At 41.9% G+C, this 21533-nt stretch overlaps 2 long non-coding RNA genes across 2 annotated transcripts in view; one reads left to right on the top strand and one right to left on the bottom strand.

The window, feature by feature from the left end:
* The window catches only part of LOC308093229, a 69305-nt gene that overhangs the window by 37460 nt on the left and 10312 nt on the right, over window positions 1-21533 (bottom strand). The gene's annotated exons all lie outside the window — the stretch shown is intronic.
* On the top strand, window positions 4319-21088 carry LOC308094023. Its single transcript, XR_013933917.1, has 6 exons — window positions 4319-4477; window positions 5910-5960; window positions 7601-7648; window positions 10385-10470; window positions 11936-11977; window positions 19788-21088. It is a non-coding gene; the product is annotated as an uncharacterized lncRNA (long non-coding RNA).

Below are 21533 nucleotides of genomic sequence, written 5' to 3'. Positions count from 1 at the left end.
GCGACGCGTCTAGTTAGTGTGGTTGCCCTAACAGGGCAACCAGACTATAGTTCTTGATGAACTTTATTAATCTTCCGGATAAACAATACTTCAAACTGCTATTTCTCCCACAGTTTTTATCTCCCAATGTTGTGCCATATCTCAAAATGACCGTCTTGACCTGGAATCGTGCGCTTGTATTTTGCTAAGAGATTGGTTAAATAGTTTAATTGATATTGATTTATTAGTGCATTAAATTTCCCCATCCGCTTTAATGTAAAAGTGAAAAAACTCAAATTCAAGTATTTTTTTCTCAGAAACCGTAAGAGCTAGAGTTACCACATTTGGAGGGGAGGTTCATAATTTAGTCCAAAATTATTTAAAAAAAAATCACACCAATCGGCCACATGGTGGCGCTATAACAGCCCCCTTTACGTTTTGGCCTATAACTCTTGAACCGTAGGTCGTAAAATCAAAATTTCTTTTCACCTGGATTCCTTGGGTCACGACGCATCTCCCCATATAGGCCACGCCCATTTGCGTCTGGATAGATTTTTTGATATTGATTTATTAGTGCATTAAATTTCCCCATCCACTTTAATGGGAATTGCAAAAACTCCCATTCAAGTATTTTTTTCTCGGAAACCATAAGGGCTAGAGTTACATGACTTGGAGGGGAGGTTAATAGTTTATTGCAAAATTATTTAAAAAAAAATCACACCAGTCGGCCACATGGTGGCGCTATAACAGCCCACTTTACCTTTTGGCCTATAACTCTTGAACCGTAGGTCGTAAAATCAAAATTTCTTTTTCCCTAGATTCCTTGGGTCATGACGCAGCTCCCCATATAGGCCACGCCCATTTGCGTCAGGATAGATTTTCCGCCATTTTGAATTTTCTTCAAAACACACTTATTGCTCCTTTTCCTTCAAATTTTGTCCAAATCTCACACAAATCGGTACACGTGATCTATGGACCCATGCGATAAAGATATCCAAACGGCATTTTGATAGTCCTTACCGTTCGTCCGTAAATGGCTTCCAAAGTTAGCGGGAGGGGCCCGTTTTACAAAAAAAAACACAAATCACGAACGAAACGTCCAGTCAATCCCAAATTTGAATCACATGTCAAGTGTGGTTTACTCAACAAATCCCCCAAAGCATTTCCACTTTGAGCCATAGGGGGCGCCACAACTCTGCAAAACGTAACCGTTTGATGCAAAAACATGATTTTTGGGGGGATCACTCCTCTCAAATTGAAAAGCAGGTGATCTCAGGAGTGACATGACGATGTCATTGGCCCGCTACATTTGTGGGAGGGGCTTATTTATTTTAGTGGGAGGGCCTATTTCTTCAAATCAAAACGCCATGTATCACGAACACAGGATCCAATCAGCACCAAATTCGAATGGCACGTCACGCGACCTCCGACGGTATTCCTCCAAGCATATTCCTCAAGTCCGGGCGGCGGCAACCTGCGACCGGCGACGGCGCAACCACACTTTGCAATTTCCCATAATTGCGACGCGTCTAGTATTAACATTGTTCTTGAACAATGTTAATAAACAATATTTCAAACTGCATCTCCTCCCACAGTTTTTATTCCCCAATTTCGTGCCATATGTCAAAATGACCGTCTTGACCGGGAATCGTGCGCTTGTATTTTGCTAAGAGATTGGTTAAATAGTTTAATTGATATTGATTTATTAGTGCATTAAATTTCCCCATCCGCTTTAATGGAAAAGTGAAAAAACTCAAATTCAAGTATTTTTTTCTCAGAAACCGTAAGAGCTAGAGTTACCAGATTTGGAGGGGAGGTTCATAATTTAGTCCAAAAGTATTAAAAAAAATTATCACACCATTCGGCCACATGGTGGCGCTATAACAGCCCCCTTTACGTTTTGGCCTATAACTCTTGAACCGTAGGTCGTAAAATCAAAATTTATTTTCACCTGGATTCCTTGGGTCACGACGCATCTCCCCATATAGGCCACGCCCATTTGCGTCAGGGTAGATTTTCCGCCATTTTGAATTTTCTTCAAAACACACTTTTTGAACCTTTTCCTACAGATTTTTCCCAAATCTCACAAAAATCGGTACACATGATCTCTGGGCCCATGCGATGAACATATCCAAACGCCATTTTGATAGTCCTTACCGTTCGTCCGTAAATGGCTTCCAAAGTTACCGGGAGGGAACCGTTTTACCAAAAATGCTAGAAATCACGAACGAAACGTCCAGTCAATCCAAAATTTGAATCAAATGTCGAGGGTGGTTTACTCAACGAATCCCCAAAAGCATTTCCACTTTGACCCATAGGGGGCGCCACAAATGCACAAAACGTAACCGTTTGATGCAAAAACATGATTTTTGGGGGGATCAATCCTCTCTAAATGAAACGCAAGTGATCTCAGGAGTGACGTGACAATGTAATTGGCGCAGCCTCCGACGGAATTCCTCCCAGCGTATTCCTAGAGCCCGGCAGCCGCGACCCGCGACCGGCGTCGGCGCAACCACACTTTGCAATTGCCCTGAATTGCGACGCGTCTAGTTAGTGTGGTTGCCCTAACAGGGCAACCAGACTATAGTACTCTATACTCTTTATTAATCTTCCGGATAAACAATACTTCAAACTGCTATTTCTCCCACAGTTTTTATCTCCCAATGTTGTGCCATATCTCAAAATGACCGTCTTGACCTGGAATCGTGCGCTTGTATTTTGCTAAGAGATTGGTTAAATAGTTTAATTGATATTGATTTATTAGTGCATTAAATTTCCCCATCCGCTTTAATGTAAAAGTGAAAAAACTCAAATTCAAGTATTTTTTTCTCAGAAACCGTAAGAGCTAGAGTTACCACATTTGGAGGGGAGGTTCATAATTTAGTCCAAAATTATTTTTAAAAAAATCACACCAATCGGCCACATGGTGGCGCTATAACAGCCCCCTTTACGTTTTGGCCTATAACTCTTGAACCGTAGGTCGTAAAATCAAAATTTCTTTTTCCCTAGATTCCTTGGGTCATGACGCAACTCCCCATATAGGCCACGCCCATTTGCGTCTGGATAGATTTTTTGATATTGATTTATTAGTGCATTACATTTCCCCATCCACTTTAATGGGAATTGCAAAAACTCCCATTCAAGTTTTTTTTTCTCGGAAACCATAAGGGCTAGAGTTACATGACTTGGAGGGGAGGTTAATAGTTTATTGCAAAATTATTTAAAAAAAAATCACACCAGTCGGCCACATGGTGGCGCTATAACAGCCCACTTTACCTTTTGGCCTATAACTCTTGAACCGTAGGTCGTAAAATCAAAATTTCTTTTTCCCTAGATTCCTTGGGTCATGACGCAACTCCTTATATAGGCCACGCCCATTTGCGTCTGGATAGATTTTTTTATATTGCAGTTGTCCAGTTGCCCACATGTCCCAAATGCCCAGTTCCCAGTTGTCCAGATGCCCACATGTCCCTACTGCCCAGATGGTTTTGGTGCCCAGTTGTCCCTAGTGCCCAGTTGTCCCTAGTGCCCAGTTGACCAGGTGCCCACATTTCCCTCGGTTTTGGTGCCCAGTTATCCCTAGTGCCCGATGCGTTGTGAGCTTGTAGATCTGCTATTTTCTAAAGATTTGTATACATTGTATGCATTTGAAAACTTGAAATGGGACATTCTGCATAATTAGTACTTTTACTTCTGGTACTTTAAGTATATTTTCTGGGAGAAATTAGTAATGTAACTGGCTTCTGTGTTTTTTTAATTATTATTATTATTATTATTATTATTATTATTATTATTATTATTATTGCTGTTATATATTTCGCTAACTTCTTCTTTTTAACTTTTAAATTAATAAAATGACGTTTGCATTTAAAACAAATGTATCTATTTTTGGTTAATACTTCAATGTCTTTTTGTTTGTTCTATGAAAGCAGCATAATTTTACATGCATTTCAGAGCCAACGGCTGCATCCGCTTTAGAAAGGATACGGAAATGGTGTGTGTGTGTGTGTGTGTGTGTGTGTGTGTGTGTGTGTGTGTGTGTGTGTGTGTGTGTGTGTGTGTGTGTGTGTGTGTGTGTGTGTGTGTGTGTGTGTGTGTGTGTGTGTGTGTGTGTGTGTGTGTGTGTGTGTGTGTGTGTGTGTGTGTGTGTGTGTGTGTGTGTGTGTGTGTGTGTGTGTGTGTGTGTGTGTGGGGGGGGGGGTTCCTCCGAGTTGGAAACACTGGTGACGCGAGGTTCGTGGGGGGGAGGGGGTGCGACAGGGCTTGCCCGGACTTGTTCTGACTCTTTTGCCTGAGCAGACCAATCACAGCTCTTGCTGATTTTGTCCCTCCCCTTAGACTCACAGCATTCACACGCTTCCTTCTCACAAATCAAAATCCGGCGATAGCCTCGGTCATTTACTATTGGAAACGGATCTTCTTGATTTAGCTTCATATTATATCATCGATCTACTTTGTTTTCTTCGGAAGACTTTCATTTCGTCGTCTTTTGTCTGAGGTGAGTAATACTTTATATCGCTTTCAGTTCATAACTCTGATTGTAGCCTTGGACCACACGACGGTCATGGATGAACTGCAACCTGGTGTTTGCACTTTCTCCCTTTTTGGACCCTCTAATCTACTTCAACGTTCAGATTTCAAACAAAGTTTTTACTCCATGGCCACGGATGTTATAATTATGTATGGTTCCTCAGAAGTAGCCGTATCTTCCGTATTGTTCAATAAAAAAACATTTTAATCCGATCGGTGGCCATTTTCTCATAGTTAGCACACTCTATCAGAGTGCAGTACACCTACCAACCGATGGGGTCGCGTAGTTGAAAGCATATGGAGGACATGTTGAGAAAATGGCCACCGATCGGATTAAAATGCTTTTTATTTAACAATACTGAAGATACGGGTACTTCTGAAGGCCCGAACGGAATTGTTACATCCGTGGCCATGAGGTAAGCACTTTATATTTGAAATGTGAACGTGTATGTACATGTACGGGCCTTAAATGAATTAAGTGCAATCGCCAGTTTGTTGGTGACTTTGTTTTCATACAATCACGTCACCATCAACCGAGCCTCGATCTCCAGGCTTTTATTGTTTAGTTTTGCCATCGACCTGTCTATAACAATTCATTATATAACGCAGAATGCAGCTTTTAATCAACATTGCATTTGTTATATCTTGTCTGCTAAAATTGAGCTTGTAGATCTGCTAAAACTAACTTTAAGCAGCGACAGTTGATCTGAAACTAGGTTAAAAACAACAAGGATTCGTCAGCTAGGCTAACCGATGCTAACGGCTATAAATGTATGCTTACAACTTCCGCATGGCAGTGACGTCAACACAGACAGGGCACGTTCGAAAATACAGCACTGAGCGCACTGGCCAATACAAACTAATAGGCGAGTGTGCTCCGGTGCGTAATTTCCGAACGCACCCACAGTTGGCAGGCATAGATAGATAAATATTCTGCTTGTACTTCTATCCACTATTGTACTTGTATTGTACTTCATCTCAGAGGCAAATATTGAACTTTTGATCCACTACAATTATTTGAAAACTACTTTAGTTAGTTGATTTTGATTATTATTTAAAAAACATTGGCTACATTAACCACTTAAGCCCTACTAAAACTTTTCTATTTGAAAATGGCAGATCTACAAGCTCACAATGCTATACATTGTGAGCTTGTAGATCTGCTATTTAACAATTATCTCTAAAATTGGCAGACTCTGTAGCCATGTGATAACAAGGCATTATACATATTTGAAAATAGGAGATCTACAAGCTCACTGTAAACTTGTAGCCTTTTTTAAATAGCTTATCTACAAGCTCACTTGTAGATCACGTGTGAGCTTGTAGATCTGCTATTGTCTATTGATATGCATGTACTTTCATAACTCTGTGTCTAAAATATTGTATTTCTTTTTTTACAGCTCTGGCTGTGGACCCAGGTGACAGACAGACTATCCCAGACCTACTGCAAGGTGTGTAACATCCTGATCCTATTTTCCATTTATTATGGGGGTCTGTGGTCTTGTGCATAGGCTAAAAATGGAAGCTCTTTGACATTACAATAGTTTGAGAACCACTGGCATCCAGGTGACAAGTATGTGTTGCTTCTAGTTTCTATAGAGTTGTCAGCTGACTGAAAGGTGATTAGAGGTGTTGTTAGGGGTTGAATAAATTGTGTGTGTGTGTGTGGTAACACCACTTAACCTTTATTTAAAATAGCAGATCTACAAGCTGATTTTCAGAGCTTGTAGCTCTGCTATTGTCCCTATATTGACATGCTCATGCCTTGTGCTCAGGCTGTGTCTGTCTAATCTATCTGTGTACATTTGCGGTGTGAGTACTGTACAGTGTTGCATTGCTTATTTGATATGTTGGCATTGATAGACAAATATTGTACTTGTAATCCACTACAATGTTTTGAAAACTTTTTAGATTTAGATTGTTGTTTAAAAAACATAGGCTACACTAACCACTTCAGCCCCACTTCAGCCCTATTTAAACTTTGGCAGATCTACTAGCTCACAATGCGACACTTTGAGCTTGTAGATCTGCTATTTTCCAATTATATCCCACATTGGTAGACATCTGTAGCCATGTGATAACATGGCATTATACATATTCGAAAATAGCAGATCTACAAGCTCGCTGTGAGTTTATAATGTTTGGAAAATAGCAGATCTACAAGCTCACTGTAAGCTTGTTGCTTCATTTTAAATGGCCGATCTACATAGCTCACTTGTAGATCACTTCTGAGCTTGTACATCTGCTATTGTCTATTATGCATGTACAGGTGACAAGTATGTGTTGCTTCAAGTTTCTATAGAGTTGTCAGCTGACTGAAAGGTGATAATAGGGGGGTGATTAGAGGTGTGGTTAGGGGTTGAATAAATGACCCATTGTTGATGCCATTTAACAGGCCTATTGTGTCTCATCTGTGTCTGTCTTATCCATATGTGGCACATTTTTCAGCACACTGACTTGTCTGGTTCAATTTTCAAGATCTCTGTGTGTGTGTGTGTGTGTGTGTGGTCACACATGGTCACACCACTTAACCTTTATTTAAAATAGCAGATCTACAAGCTGATTTTCTGAGCTTGTAGATCTGCTATTGTCCCTATATTGACATGCTCATGCCTTGTGCTCAGGCTATGTCTGTCTAATCTATCTTTGTACATTTGCGGTGTGAGTACTGTACAGTGTTGCATTGCTTATTTGGTATGTTGGCATTGATAGACAAATATTGTACTTGTAATCCACTACAATGTTTTGAAAACTTGAGTTACTTTGTAGATTTAGATTGTTGTTTAAAAAACATAGGGTACACTAACCACTTCAGCCCTATTTAAACTTTGGCTATTTGAAAATGGCAGATCTACAAGCTCACAATGTGACGCGTTGAGCTTGTAGATCTGCTATTTTCCAATTATATCCCAAATTGTCAGACATCTGTAGCCATGTGATAACAAGGCATTGTACATATTGAAAATAGCAGATCTACAAGCTCACTGTAAACTTGTAGCCCATCTAGAGCTTGTAGATCTGCTATTGTCTATTGATATGCATGTACTTTCATAACTCTGTGTCTAAAATATTGTATTTATTTATTTTACAGCTTCGGCTGTGGACCCAGGTGACAGACAGACCATCCCAGACCTGCAAGGTGTGTAACATCCTGATCCTATTTTCGATGTAACTATCTAATGTTGGCTTATTGACATTGTCTTGGGGTTGAATACTAGGTTAGGGGGGTCTGTGGTCTTGTGCATAGGCTAAAAATGGAAGCTCTTTGACATTACAATAGTTTGAGAACTACTGGCATCCAGGTGACAAGTATGTGTTGCTTCTAGTTTCTATAGAGTTGTCAGCTGACTGAAAGGTGATTAGAGGTGTTGTTAGGGGTTGAATACATTTTGTGTGTGGTCACACATGGTCACACCACTTAACCTTTATTTAAAATAGCAGATCTTCAAGCTGATTTTCTGAGCTTGTAGATCTGCTATTGTCCCTATATTGACATGCTCATGCCTTGTGCTCAGGCTGTGTCTGTCTAATCTATCTGTGTACATTTGCGGTGTGAGTACTGTACAGTGTTGCATTGCTTATTTGGTATGTTGGCATTGATAGACAAATATTGTACTTGTAATCCACTACAATGTTTTGAAAACTTGAGTTACTTTGTAGATTTAGATTGTTGTTTAAAAAACATAGGCTACACTAACCACTTCAGCCCTATTTAAACTTTGGCTATTTGAAAATGGCAGATCTACAAGCCCACAATGCGACGCATTGAGCTTGTAGATCTGCTATTTTCCAATTATATCCCAAATTGGCAGACATCTGTAGCCATGTGATAACATGGCATTATACATATTCGAAAATAGCAGATCTACAAGCTCGCTGTGAGTTTGTAATGTTTGGAAAGTAGCAGATCTACAAGCTCACTGTAAGCTTGTTGCTTCATTTTAAACGGCCGATCTACATAGCAGAGTCCTGCACGGGTCCAATTTTGAGAACCCGCGCCCGCCCCGCCCGTCAATACTCAGATCCGTAGACCGACCCGTCACCCGTGATAATTTAAAAATACGAACCAGACCCGCCCCGCCCGTCAAATAAACGACCCGTTGTCCGCCCGTTTATCCGTGTAAAATGTAAATCCTATTGAAAAGTGTGTTGAAAAAGATAGCAGCCTTCAACAACAGTGCTACATTCAGTGGTCAGGTTTGTACAGAAAGCAAGTGAAGACGGCGGAGCGAGCTTAAGCCACGCGCGAACGCGCATCTACGCAGCAAACATGTGTCGTTGTTTATGTCATCAGATACTTTTAATTTGAAGGTTTAACGGGATGTTCAATGTGTTTTTGTGAGTTAAGATAACTGACCAGCATGCTCCATGCAGTTGTGCTGTTAAGTTACACAAGTTACGTTGTTTGGGCGGAAACAGTGCTCTCTGATTTTCACAATAAAATGATACCCGCCCGCGATTAGTTCAGTACCGCCCGTCCCCGTACCCGTGATCTTATCAAAGTAACATTTTCACCCGTTTTCACCCGTCAAACGCGGGTACCCGTCGGGTATCCGCGGGTACCCGGCCCGTTGCAGGACTCTGCTACATAGCTCACTTGTAGATCACTTCTGAGCTTGTAGATCTGCTATTGTTCGCCTCCGACCAAGTGGAGCTTACTATGTAACTCTGCTTGGGTTGTGTGTGTGTGTGTGTGTCTGTGTTCATGCTCTCATTGGCTCACACACCCATGTGACTCACATGCGTGCCATGTGACTCGCATGCGTGCACTGCCTGTCAGCAGCCACCCGAGTGCGCCAGAGTGCAGGAATTGAGACAATGCTCTGATTACAATGCACAACAGCCTGCCCCACACACACACACACACACACACACACACACACACACACACACAGTCAATGTTCTCTCCCCATCACTGTGAAATAACACAGATTACAAGTCCGTAAATACAAAATATTTTAGAGCTGCGTTCGCTTCCAGCGTTCGCGCGTCTTACTTGTCTATTATGCATGTACAGGTGACAAGTATGTGTTGCTTCAAGTTTCTATAGAGTTGTCAGCTGACTGAAAGGTGATAATAGGGGGGTGATTAGAGGTGTGGTTAAATAAATGACCCATTGTTGATGCCATTTAACAGGCCCTGCGTCTCATCTGTGTCTGTCTTATCCATATGTGGCAAATTTTTCAGCACACTGACTTGTCTGGTTCAATTTTCAAGATCTTGTGTGTGTGTGTGTGTGTGTGTGTGTGTGTGTGTGTGTGTGTGTGTGTGTGTGTGTGTGTGTGTGTGTGTGTGTGTGTGTGGTGTCACACCTGGTCACACCACTTAACCTTTATTTAAAATAGCAGATCTACAAGCTGATTTTCTGAGCTTGTAGATCTGCTATTGTCCCTATATTGACATGCTCATGCCTTGTGCTCAGGCTGTGTCTGTCTAATCTATCTGTGTACATTTGCGGTGTGAGTACTGTACAGTGTTGCATTGCTTATTTGGTATGTTGGCATTGATAGACAAATATTGTACTTGTAATCCACTACAATGTTTTGAAAACTTGAGTTACTTTGTAGATTTAGATTGTTGTTTATTGTTTATATTGTTGTACATTTGAAAATAGCTGATCTACAATCTCACAATGCGACACATTGTGAGCTTCTATATCTGCTATTTTACAATTATCTCCCAAATTGGCAAACATCTGTAGCCATATGATAACAAGGCATTATACATATTTGAAAATAGCAGATCTACAAGCTCACTTTAAACTTGTTGCCTTATTTTAAATAGCCAATATACAAATTCACTTGACAGCTTGTCACTACATGCATTTACTTTTATATTTTTTTCTAAATACAGTATTTTTGATTGAAAATTTCAGCTGTTGCGTGGCTGTACACCGGACCTGATATCTTGGCCAACACAGCAGTGGACTGAGGGGACCATCCCAGACTGCACTACTGCAAGGTTTGTTTAACATAACATGACTATCTAATGTTGGCATATGGAAATTGTCTTGGGGTCAATCCATTGTCAGTTTTTAAGGAGACATTGCCAATATATATACTCTATTTAGTTTAACTCTTTGACTGCCATATCAATAGTGTGCCATTGCTGTCAGCAAAACGGTGATTTTACTGTACTTTTGAAAAATCATGGAATCTCTGTGACCGCCGTCCTCACAGAGATCGGCGCATTACATGCATTACAAATTATTTTGTTGGTCCCCATATGATTAGCTTAATTGAAACACATTTTCTTTATTTTTAAAATGCCAACTCCTATTATTTTTGCTTATTTTGCACTCTTTATTGTCTCCGTCAGGCCGGAAGGCATGGCTGAGACTGTTTTGCACACTGTCTGTCTTTTTGTGTGTCACTCTGTCTGTGGACAGTCAATCTCTGGTACCGTTGGCTTGATGGCAGTGAAACTGCACACACACTGTCTGGATGCCAGAGCAGAATTCTGTCCTTAGTGATCAAAAACAAATCTGTCCAGTTTTTCATATTCATCCTGATTGACGTATTCCAAACATTGCTGGCCCACAATAACCGACCTAACCTGGTAGAGACCTCTTGGAGCCCTTTCTCTAATTACATTCTGTTTCCACACATTTTTAAAAGGTAATAGGATCCAATTTAGTCAAAGCTGTCAGCCATTCTTAATCAAATAATTCAAATGGAATAAAACAAAATGGTTACACCATTACTCTACAGATAAATGGTAACATTAGTGTTTGCAACAGTAAACTTATGAATTAATGCATTATTTTCCCACACTGCTATACCTAATATAAACTATGCAGATGATATGCGTACTTCAATTCTATGGTGTACTCATCATATACATAATCTTTGGTAGACCTATATGCTTATGTAATACTTTCTCTCTTTAGTTCTACTTTTCCAAATGTTTTGGTTAATATTGTATAAAATCTTGAATAGTTAAAGTTCAACAAGGGAATGTCAGCTATGTCTGTCATAGCCATAATTGCATGAATGGTAGATGTATATAAATAAAATAAGCACCATACATACAAATGCAGCTGTTAGATTGCTAACACACCAATAATGCACATTATGGAAAGCTGAAAGAACTCAACGCAGTCAGAGAAATGACTTCATATATACCGATACTTGATCATAGACAAAGATTTTCATAAAAAATGTGCCCTTTAAACAGCCATAACTACAGTTCAGAGCATGCTTAACGCCCCAAACTTGGTAGGTGCTATAGCAGTGTAAAACACTTTAAATGGCCATGCTTCAGTGACCAACGCTCTTAGCAGCGCAACAGAGGACTAGGTTTTGAAGGCTGCGCAGCGGCCTGAAAATCTACTGTCATAAAATGGCACACACGGTTTTTACACAAGAATATAACGGTAGAAAAAACTATAGCGCTAGTCTGAAATTGTTCTCTTTTTTTATTCTAGTGTTCATCAGATCGAAACAGCTCCTCTGGTGACTTTTTAATGGTAAGTAAGTTGATTCTTGATGCCTAGAGTGATTTGTGACTAATGCTACATTAGTATTGAAGGTTGAAGGTTGTTTTTTGGTAAAGAGTGTACATTTTCGTAAAAGTTCAGATCTAAAACTTGGTGACATCATGGGTCGTCGTGGAAAGAAATCTATTGCTAAAAAGAAATGCTGGGATGCTAAGTTGGCCCATACAGATTCACCAAACAGTTGCACAGTGGTCGATGAAGGGACACAAAAGACATTTAGTCCAGCCATGGAGACTGTGGTAGAAACAGCTCAGCAACATGCACAGTCTGATGTTGAAGAACAAGACAACATTGTCGAGGCCATGGACCTTTCCAACAATGACCCTGTACAACAAGCATGCACCGTGCCACCCTCTGTCAAATCTGTGCAGGCATCCAAAAGCCAAAATCATCATAAGTTTTCCGAAATGTCAAAGAATCGGCAGTGTACATGCATGGCTCTGACATTTTTGGCACACCAACATGAAGGTCTTGACTTGAAGATGGATGATCTTGACAAGATACTGGACAAGGGAGACAGCCTGTATAAAAGAACAATAGAACAACTAATTAGACAGAAGCTGTTTAAGTCATGCCAGCTGACAATGGAGGAAGTACCTCTCAAGGTGGAAACGGAACACAATACGTACTCCGTGAAAAAATCTAACGTGGACATGGGATTTATGAGAGCTGAGGGAGAGCCCTACCGACGGCATTGGTGGCTGAAGCTTCAGGAAAGACTTAAGTGTCTGTCTGAGAATGTCAAATATGCACTCCTAACAGTATCACCACACACCATTGCCGTTTTTAGAGACAGGTCTGGAAGATATGGACTGTTTGACTCTCACCAGAGAAGTGCTGATGGCCTACCTTTGTCTGGAGGAAAAGCTGTAATGATGACCTTCACTCAGTTGGATGATCTGTTCGCTAAGATTGACCAGCTAATTGACTTCTCACATTCATCGAACAGGATTGACCAAATGCAGTTTGACTTCATGCCAGTGACATTTGAACAGACAAATGCTCGGTCACCCCATCTGTCAACAGTGCAAATTCATCCTGACAACCTGCATCACAAAGAGCCTGTCGATCAAACTAGCCAGGATGAAACAAACACTGAACCTCCAATCACCAAGCAATCTTTGCAGGCAGGACATTCACCATCAACACAAGTGATGTCAGACACTACAAATGAAAGAGCCAACAAAATGAGTCGACAACGGAAACTGAAAATAATGAGGAGACAAAGAGAGGATCAACTGCAATCTGATACCAAGGAAAAACCGAGGACTCCAAGGAAGGAATACATGAACAAATACATTGCCATGAGATGTATAACGGATAAAAAATTCAAGGAACGGCAAAACAAATTCAAGAAGGCATATGACAACAGGAGATTTAGAGAAGATGAAGAATTCAGAGCGAAGAAGTCGGCTTATGGCAAAAGGAGGTTCAATGAAGATGAGGTTAGAGAGAAGAAAAGGGCTTATGGCAAAAGGAGGCTCAATGATGATGAGTTTAGAAAGAAGCACAATGTTTATGTAAACAAGAGGTTCAGAGAAGATGAGGAGTTCAGGGAAAAGGTTAGGGAACACATGAAGTCCTACATGGCCCGCAGATGCAAAACGGACACATTCTTCAACATGCGCCGTGACATCCGACGTTCAATGAGAATAAGAAATTATTACAAGGACTTATGTGATGACCTGCGCAAACGGAGCATTGCTGTAAAAGCAAGGAAAGATTTAGCTACTGCGAGGATAGATTTAGCTCCCGCACCCACACAGAATGAGCTACTGCAAGGCGCTATAGCGAGTTTCCAGAACGTCATAAAACATGGACCAACTTTTGTTTGCACAACGTGCCATCGGACTCTTTTCTCTGATCAAGTGTATGTTTGTCATCGGTCAAATTACACGATCAAACCCCGCGTGGTTGCTGCCTGCTTAACAGGCAAATACCTTCATTCGTGTGATGATCAATGTGGAGGGCCGGAAGATTGCACTGTACCCGAAGAAAGGCGAAAAGAGTGGATTTGTCAATGCTGTCACAAAAGTGTAGTAGCAGGAAGAATGCCACGCTTGGCTGTCGCAAACAACCTGGAACTTGCACCCATTCCTCCAGAGCTCCGCCAACTCAATGTGCTGGAAAGACAAATATCGGCAATAGACATACCATTTGCCAAGATTCTCACACTTCCTAAAGGCAAACAGAGTGCTATATATGGTGCTGTGGTGTGCGTGCCAGCAGACGTGGAAACCACAGTAAACACCCTACCCAGAAGGCTCGACTCATCCCGTTTGTACAGGGTGAAACTGAAGAGACGTCTGCGGTACAAAGGTTATCATTTGTTTCACACTGTCAATATGACCAATGTCTTACTGGGCTTGAGGAAACTCATCGAGACACACCCCGACTACAAAAACATCACAATCCGAGATGATGAGAGCATCAACGATGAAAATGTGGAGGGCCATCTTGAAGACCTACCCACTGTTGAACTTGAAGACCTACCCACTGTTGAACAGACGGGCACAGACGAAGTCATGGACAGTTGTGACGACGCCGAAATGATGGAAGTAGCCGATGCGACTGAAACCCTCGACCCATCACAGAGAGTGGATCAACATCCACCCACTGCCCAAGATGAGCAAGATGCGCTGAGACCTGGACATGGCCTGGACAGTTGCTTGGAACCGGATGACATTGGACAAGAGACAATGACATACGGAGATGGCATATTCTGCATCGCCCCAGCTGAAGGAAACAGGCCTGTCAGCTATAGCACAGCCCCTAACCTCGAAGCAAGGGCCTTCCCTACATTGTTTCCAACTGGAGAGAACACGTTGGATCGGAAGAGAAAGCTCAAACTGACACCAAGCAGGTACTTCAACGCAAGGCTTTTCAATGTTGATGATCGTTTTGCAAGAGACCAAAGCTATCTCTTTTTTGCCCAGTTTGTTACAGAGACCCACTTGGCAAAAAACACCATCTCAATTCAATTGAGGAAGGGCAAACCCTTTACCAAGGATGGTCGCAGGATCTCCAACAAGATGTTGCAGGACAAGCATGAAGTTGAGAGACTGGTCAGAAACCGGGATGCAACAAGGTTCATGCAACCCCTTAGGGGGACGCCAGCCTACTGGCAGAAGACCATGTATGATTTGTTTGCCATGGTCCGTCAGTTAGGCCCACCTACCTTCTTTTTGACCTTAAGTGCTGCAGAATTCAGATGGCCAGAGGTCATAACGGCAATAAAAGCACAGCAAGGCCAAATAGTGGATTTTGACAAGCTGGACTGGAATGAGAAATGTGACATCCTCAGAAGCAATGCAGTGACTACCATGCGAATGTTTGACAAGCGAGTTCATTCTGCGTATTCAAAACTGCTGCGGTCTGATGCTCGCCCAATCGGACACGTCATAGACTGGTTCCATAGAATCGAGTATCAAAACCGGGGTTCGCCGCATGTTCACGCCTTAATGTGGGTAGCCGACGCCCCCAAACTTGGAGAAGACTCGGACGAGAAGATATGCGAATTTGCGGACCGCTACATTTCGTGCCAGCTGCCTGATCCAAACGAAAATCCTGTGCTTCACCGAATTGTCCAAGAAGTTCAGATGCACAGCAAAAACCACACAAAGTCCTGTAAGAAAGGTAACAAGACATGCAGGTTTGGATTCCCCAAGGCACCAGTGGACACAACCTGGTTAACTAACCCAACGCCAGTTGATCCAATGGAGGAAGTCACGGATGAAAACGAAAGGGGCGCAACAGGAGGAAATGAAGGAGCAAACGAAAGTGCAAAGAGGAGTACCGAAGGCATAGGCAAACAACAGAGGGCAAGAGCACAAGCTGCTTTGGCCAAACTCAAACCTCTGTATGATCTACTTCTGGACTTGCCATCAGAACTGACCGATCTCTCAGAGTTGCTGGCAAAGTGCAATTTGACTCACGAAGAGTACGACAGCTATCTTGAAGACTTGAGGAATGTCCAGGTCCTCTTGATGAAGCGTGGAGTCAAGGACTGCTATGTGAACAACTACAACCCAGTTTTGCTGGAGGCCTGGAATGCCAACATGGATATCCAGTTTGTCCTGGACCACTTTGTTTGCATCTCATACATGCTGTCCTACATATCCAAGGCCGAACATGAGATGGGTGAGCTTCTGAAACAAGTAGTCGAAGGCATAGACCCCACAAAAGTGACCGAAAGGGGTGCAATGAACGAACTTGTTCACGCATATGTGAAAAACAGACAGGTTAGCTCTCAGGAGGCAGTGGCCCGAACTTGCAGCTTGCAATTGAAGGAATGCTCCCGCGAAGTTGTCTTCCTCCCGACGGATGACAATGCAATGAAAATGAGCCTCCCGCTCAGCTTGCTGCAGAAAAGACCAGCCGATTCGAACCAAGTGTGGATGTCAGGGCTTCTTGACAAATACAACGCCAGACCCAAAACACTGGTGTTTGACAACATGTGTCTAGCAGAATTTGCATCCGAGTACAGGATTGTGTACGGTAGCGAAGCAAAAAAGCCAGATTGCCTGAAGCTGTCTGACAACATGGGAACCATTAAGAAGCGCTCGACGGATGGCCGACCCGCGGTTATCAGATACGCGAAGTTCTCGGAACAGAAGGACCCCGAGAAATACTTCGGCAACTTGCTGAAGGCTTACCTTCCGCATCGCTATCAGACCACACTGAAAACCGCAATCTTCCCCACCTACAAGGAGTTCTACGACTCTGCGTCTGTGAAAATACCTGGACAAAAATGGACATGCCGCGCAAATGCCATTGTTGATGAGAACAAAATGAGGTATGAAAAACACAGCAAATCGATGGAAGAAGCATTAGAGGAATTCATGAAGCATGGCCCTGCGGAAGATGCGTGGGCCAACATTGCCCCAGAAAATGAGCTCGAGCGGATGGAATGTCTTGCCGAACAAGATCAAGATCCACAGGCAGACGACGAACAAGACGACGTCCCAGAGTTCAGTTGTCAAGAGGTGGGTACAATTGTTGGTCACAGGGTATCGGCTCCGCAAATGAGCCTCGATTATCTGCGTTCAATGTGTCGAAACCTCAACCGGACTCAAGCCTCCATCTTTCACTCTGTACGTGAATGGTGCTTCAAGAGCGTACTCGACCAGAAACCCGAACCCTTCTTCTTCTTTGTCACTGGGGGTGCTGGAACTGGCAAATCACACCTGATCAAGTGCATCTACGGTGAGGCAACACGGATTCTCCGTCGACTCCCCAGACTGTTTGAGGAGACGGATGCATCCATGCCCACAGTGCTGCTGTCTGCGTTTACAGGAACTGCGGCATACAACATCGCGGGAAACACACTGCATTCCCTGTTGAAGTTGCCAAGAAAATTGAAACCACCCTACATAGGACTGGGAAACAAATTGGATGACGTGAGGGCAAAGCTGGGAAATGCGGAGATCATCGTCATAGATGAGGTGTCGATGATTTCAAAGGCTATGTTTATCTACATCCACTGGAGACTGCAAGAGATTAAAGGCAGTAAGAGGCCATTCGGCGGCATGTCGGTACTTGTAGTAGGCGACTTTTACCAGCTCCCTCCAACGTCAAGTGGGAAACCGCTCTGTGTGCTCGAGGAAGGCAAACCGGACCTTCTGCTCGAACACTTTCAGATGATCACGTTGACCGAGATCATGCGACAGAAAGATGATCTGCCCTACGCAGAGCTTCTGAATAGGTTGAGAGTCAAAGCGAAGAAAGATCCGCTGAGTGACGGAGACAAAGCACTCCTTGCTCAGAGAGTGACTGTGCGTGACCGTTGTCCTAAGGATGTTGTGCACATCTTCGCAACCAACAAAGAGGTGTCCGAACACAACGCCAAATCTTTGTCTGCGCTCCACAGCCACATCGTCAACATACCCGCGGAAGACTACAAGCAAGTCCATAACCACAAGACTCGCCTTGCCAGTCCCTGTACAGGAGAGCAGAACGATCTTCTTGACAACTTGCAGGTTGCAGAAGGCGCCCCAATCGTGATCATCAGGAACATAGATGTGGAGGATGGCCTTGTGAACGGGACATTTGGCAAGATGGCTAGTGTAGAGATGCACGTAAACGAGGACGGGAGTAGAGTAGCCAAGCTTTGGCTTGTAGTAGACAAGCCTGAAGCAGGACAGAAATACCGGAAAACTACACCTGGCAGTACACAAGTGTACGTCGAGAGATATGAGGAACACCTGAGCAATAACACGCTTCGTAGGCAATTTCCCATCAAGTTGGCATATGCTTGCACAGCTCACAAAGTCCAAGGCATGACTACACAATCTGCTGTGGTTTCCTTGAAACGGATCTTCCAACCAGGCATGGCCTACGTTGCCCTCAGTAGGACAACGTCATTGCAAGGATTGCACATCATTGACTTCGATGCGAAGAAAATCTATGCTGATCCTGCAATCACAGCTGCCCTGGAATCCATGAAGACCGCCTCACTGGACAGTGTTATGCCACTGTTGAAGTATCGAGAGACGACAGGCCAGGCGCAAACACTCGCGATTGTCCATCACAACACGCAAAGTTTACCGGCACACATTCAGGACATCAAAAAACATCACGAACTGACCCATGCAGATGTCCTGTGCTTGACCGAGACGCATCTCACCGGCTCCTTTGTGGCTGACAGTCTCCAATTGGATGGATACACCATGTTCAGCCGCAACAAGCACATCTCGTACACCAGCCGTCCTGAACGTGCAGAACAGAATGGCGGTGGCGTCGCTGTGTATGTGAAGGACCATTTCCAGGCATGTGAAAAGCGTTACCTACACAATGTGACAAACCTCGAGTTTGTGGTCGTCAAGATAGAGTCCCCTGTCAAGCTTCTGATCGCTGCAGTGTACAGACCACCACGTTACGATGACCCGTTCATGGAAAATCTGAAGGCGCTTCTGGACTCCTTAGAAGTGATGGACCACCATCCCATCGTAGTCTGTGGTGATTTCAACGAAAATCTACTGGCCAGTGTAGGTACTCCGATAGCGATGCTGCTCGAGTCCAGAGGATACACACAACTGATCAAGGAGAAGACTACTGACAAAAACACGCTGTTGGATCACATTTACATCTCAAGACCAGAGCAATGTCTACAGTCTGGAGTACTACGTACGTACTACAGCTACCATGATCCTGTGTATTGCGTATTATCCTCCGATCAGGACTAGTGCATAGCCTGCAAGACAAGCTTGCAAACACTGGAACCATGTAGACCTTAGTTTCAAGGACATCGTGCTCTTTCCCACCAAACGCATTCTGACCTGCTCTTATAAATCACATCTGCCGCACTCAATAACAAAAGGATTGCGAACAATGGAACCTCTTGATCACCAACCCTGTCATTGGATATATCACTGGAACATGTGAATGAGCTGCCCAAATAGTGGTCACCAGAGATGATCGTTTGACGGTATGAACTATTCATAGCCAACGCTACATCATTCTCTGGTGCCACTCCAGCGCAAAGTCTCATCTGCCACACTAAATAACAAACGGATTGCGAACAATGGAACCTCTTGATCACCAACCCTGTCATTGGATATATCACTGGAACATGTGAATCAGCTGCCCAAGTAGTGACCGGGCCTCATCGTAGCCGCACCTATACTTTGGAATCTCCCATTACGCAGCAGCCAAATCTCACCTTTTTTCTCTTGTCGCTAGTATTATTCATATTGTAGCATTGTTTTGTCTTTTTTCATAATTACTGATTGTGAAGCATTTGTTTGAAAAGAACACTAACACTTGTTTCCCTGTTTTTCAGAAGCCGTCCAGCACTGATATTGTTTTTGCCTTTAACCATTTTCTACATTTCAGGAATGTTCTTTGTGAATAATTGTCATATTTCTAATTGTCATTTATGTTGTGGGTCGTGAACCGGTAGTACCCAATTTCTATAAACACAATATTGGCCATCCCTGAATTTAATAACAAACTCACACATAAAATAATCAATTCTAAAAAATGCATAACAAACTATTTTGGATTGTATACTGCCTTTTCATGACCCACTACCTTATATTTACATGTGCATGTTGTAAATGTTTTAACTCACCATTTGTTTTTAGGGCTGTAAGACTGTAACACTTATTAGGACTAAATTATTTTTTAATAAATGTTGTCAAAAAATTTAATTTTATTCAAACAGCCAATATACAAGCATTAAAATAGGACTTAATTTGTTAATTAAACTAATAAATGTAATCCCAAAATAATTATGGAAAATGTTACACATTGATTCATTGATAAATACAAAATTAGATATCTACAAAATACACTTTGAGATAATTCACTTAATCAATATAGTTGCAGCCCTAAAAGTTTTACTTATTTTTCAGAATGTTACATTTATTAGTTTGTTTAATATATTTACCAGGAGCTTGCTTGATCGCCTTTTTTAACAAAGGGGTCGGTGCAAGAATTTTTTCCCCGTGCACTCCTAAATTGGCTGAAATAGGAGGCGGGTTTTTTGCTTCACCCTGGAAAATATTGAAATTACTTAAAGGTTAGAATATAATTTTGGACAATAACAGTAATAGTAGTAATAATAATAACCATTAGAGCATCAATAATATATCTGTCAATAATAAACTGTTTACAGGCATTGTAATAGTTATCATAAAATATAATTGTTTAATTGTCACTAATAACTCATATTAACCTATATATAGAATCATAAAATATGACCATAATTACATATATAATCATAATAACTATAGTAAAAATAATTGATAGGACATTATACCAAATATATTAATGGTGTTGCTTACAGTAAAGGTACCAATAATACAATTGTGTTAATAAATACTTTAAACTATATCTGCTCTGCTTTGTCTCTACTTATTTTTCTTTTTGCCATGTGTTTGAAAAGTGAATCTATATGTTTGGTAATGTATTTAGTCACATGTATTTAACATTTACAATGAATACAGATGTGTTTTTTTTAAATTTGTATTACTATTCTCAATCAGAAGGGTTCTTCACTACTAAAGCTGAACAAAAAGTGAAACTTTGGAATGTAACATCTCATTAATGCCTAAACCCATACACATATGAACATAATATACACAAGTTGTTCGTTTAACTGACAATAATTCTTGCCTTCTATAATTTGGTGTTTTAAGCTTGTAATTGAAAGTGTCAGACTATAATCTCTGCCTGCTGGACAAAATGGACTTCAATCCCTCTACTGTGTGTACAATTGTGAAGCAATCTACATGGACATTAGAGCTTATCCAAAACTCCTGCCTGGTGATGACAAGTCTGTCACAATGTAGGCTAAACAATAGTTTTTCATTGTGGTATTGACACCATTAAGTAACACTGATGTGCCTGATATGCTGGGGAGTATCTATCTTACAATATACAAAATGGAATGGCTACTAGCCAGGTCGACAAGTATCGTAATGGTTCCACATGTATTATATGGTGAGACATTCACAAGTACATTACAAGGTATTTAATATCTATTATCAGGCTGGGGAAAAAAAGGTGCTGAATCTTATACTAA

Source organism: Gymnoscopelus braueri (genome assembly GCF_963280865.1).
Source record: "Gymnoscopelus braueri genome assembly, chromosome: 10".
Classification (NCBI taxonomy): domain Eukaryota; kingdom Metazoa; phylum Chordata; class Actinopteri; order Myctophiformes; family Myctophidae; genus Gymnoscopelus; species Gymnoscopelus braueri.
This window is presented reverse-complemented; position numbering and strand designations above follow the sequence as displayed.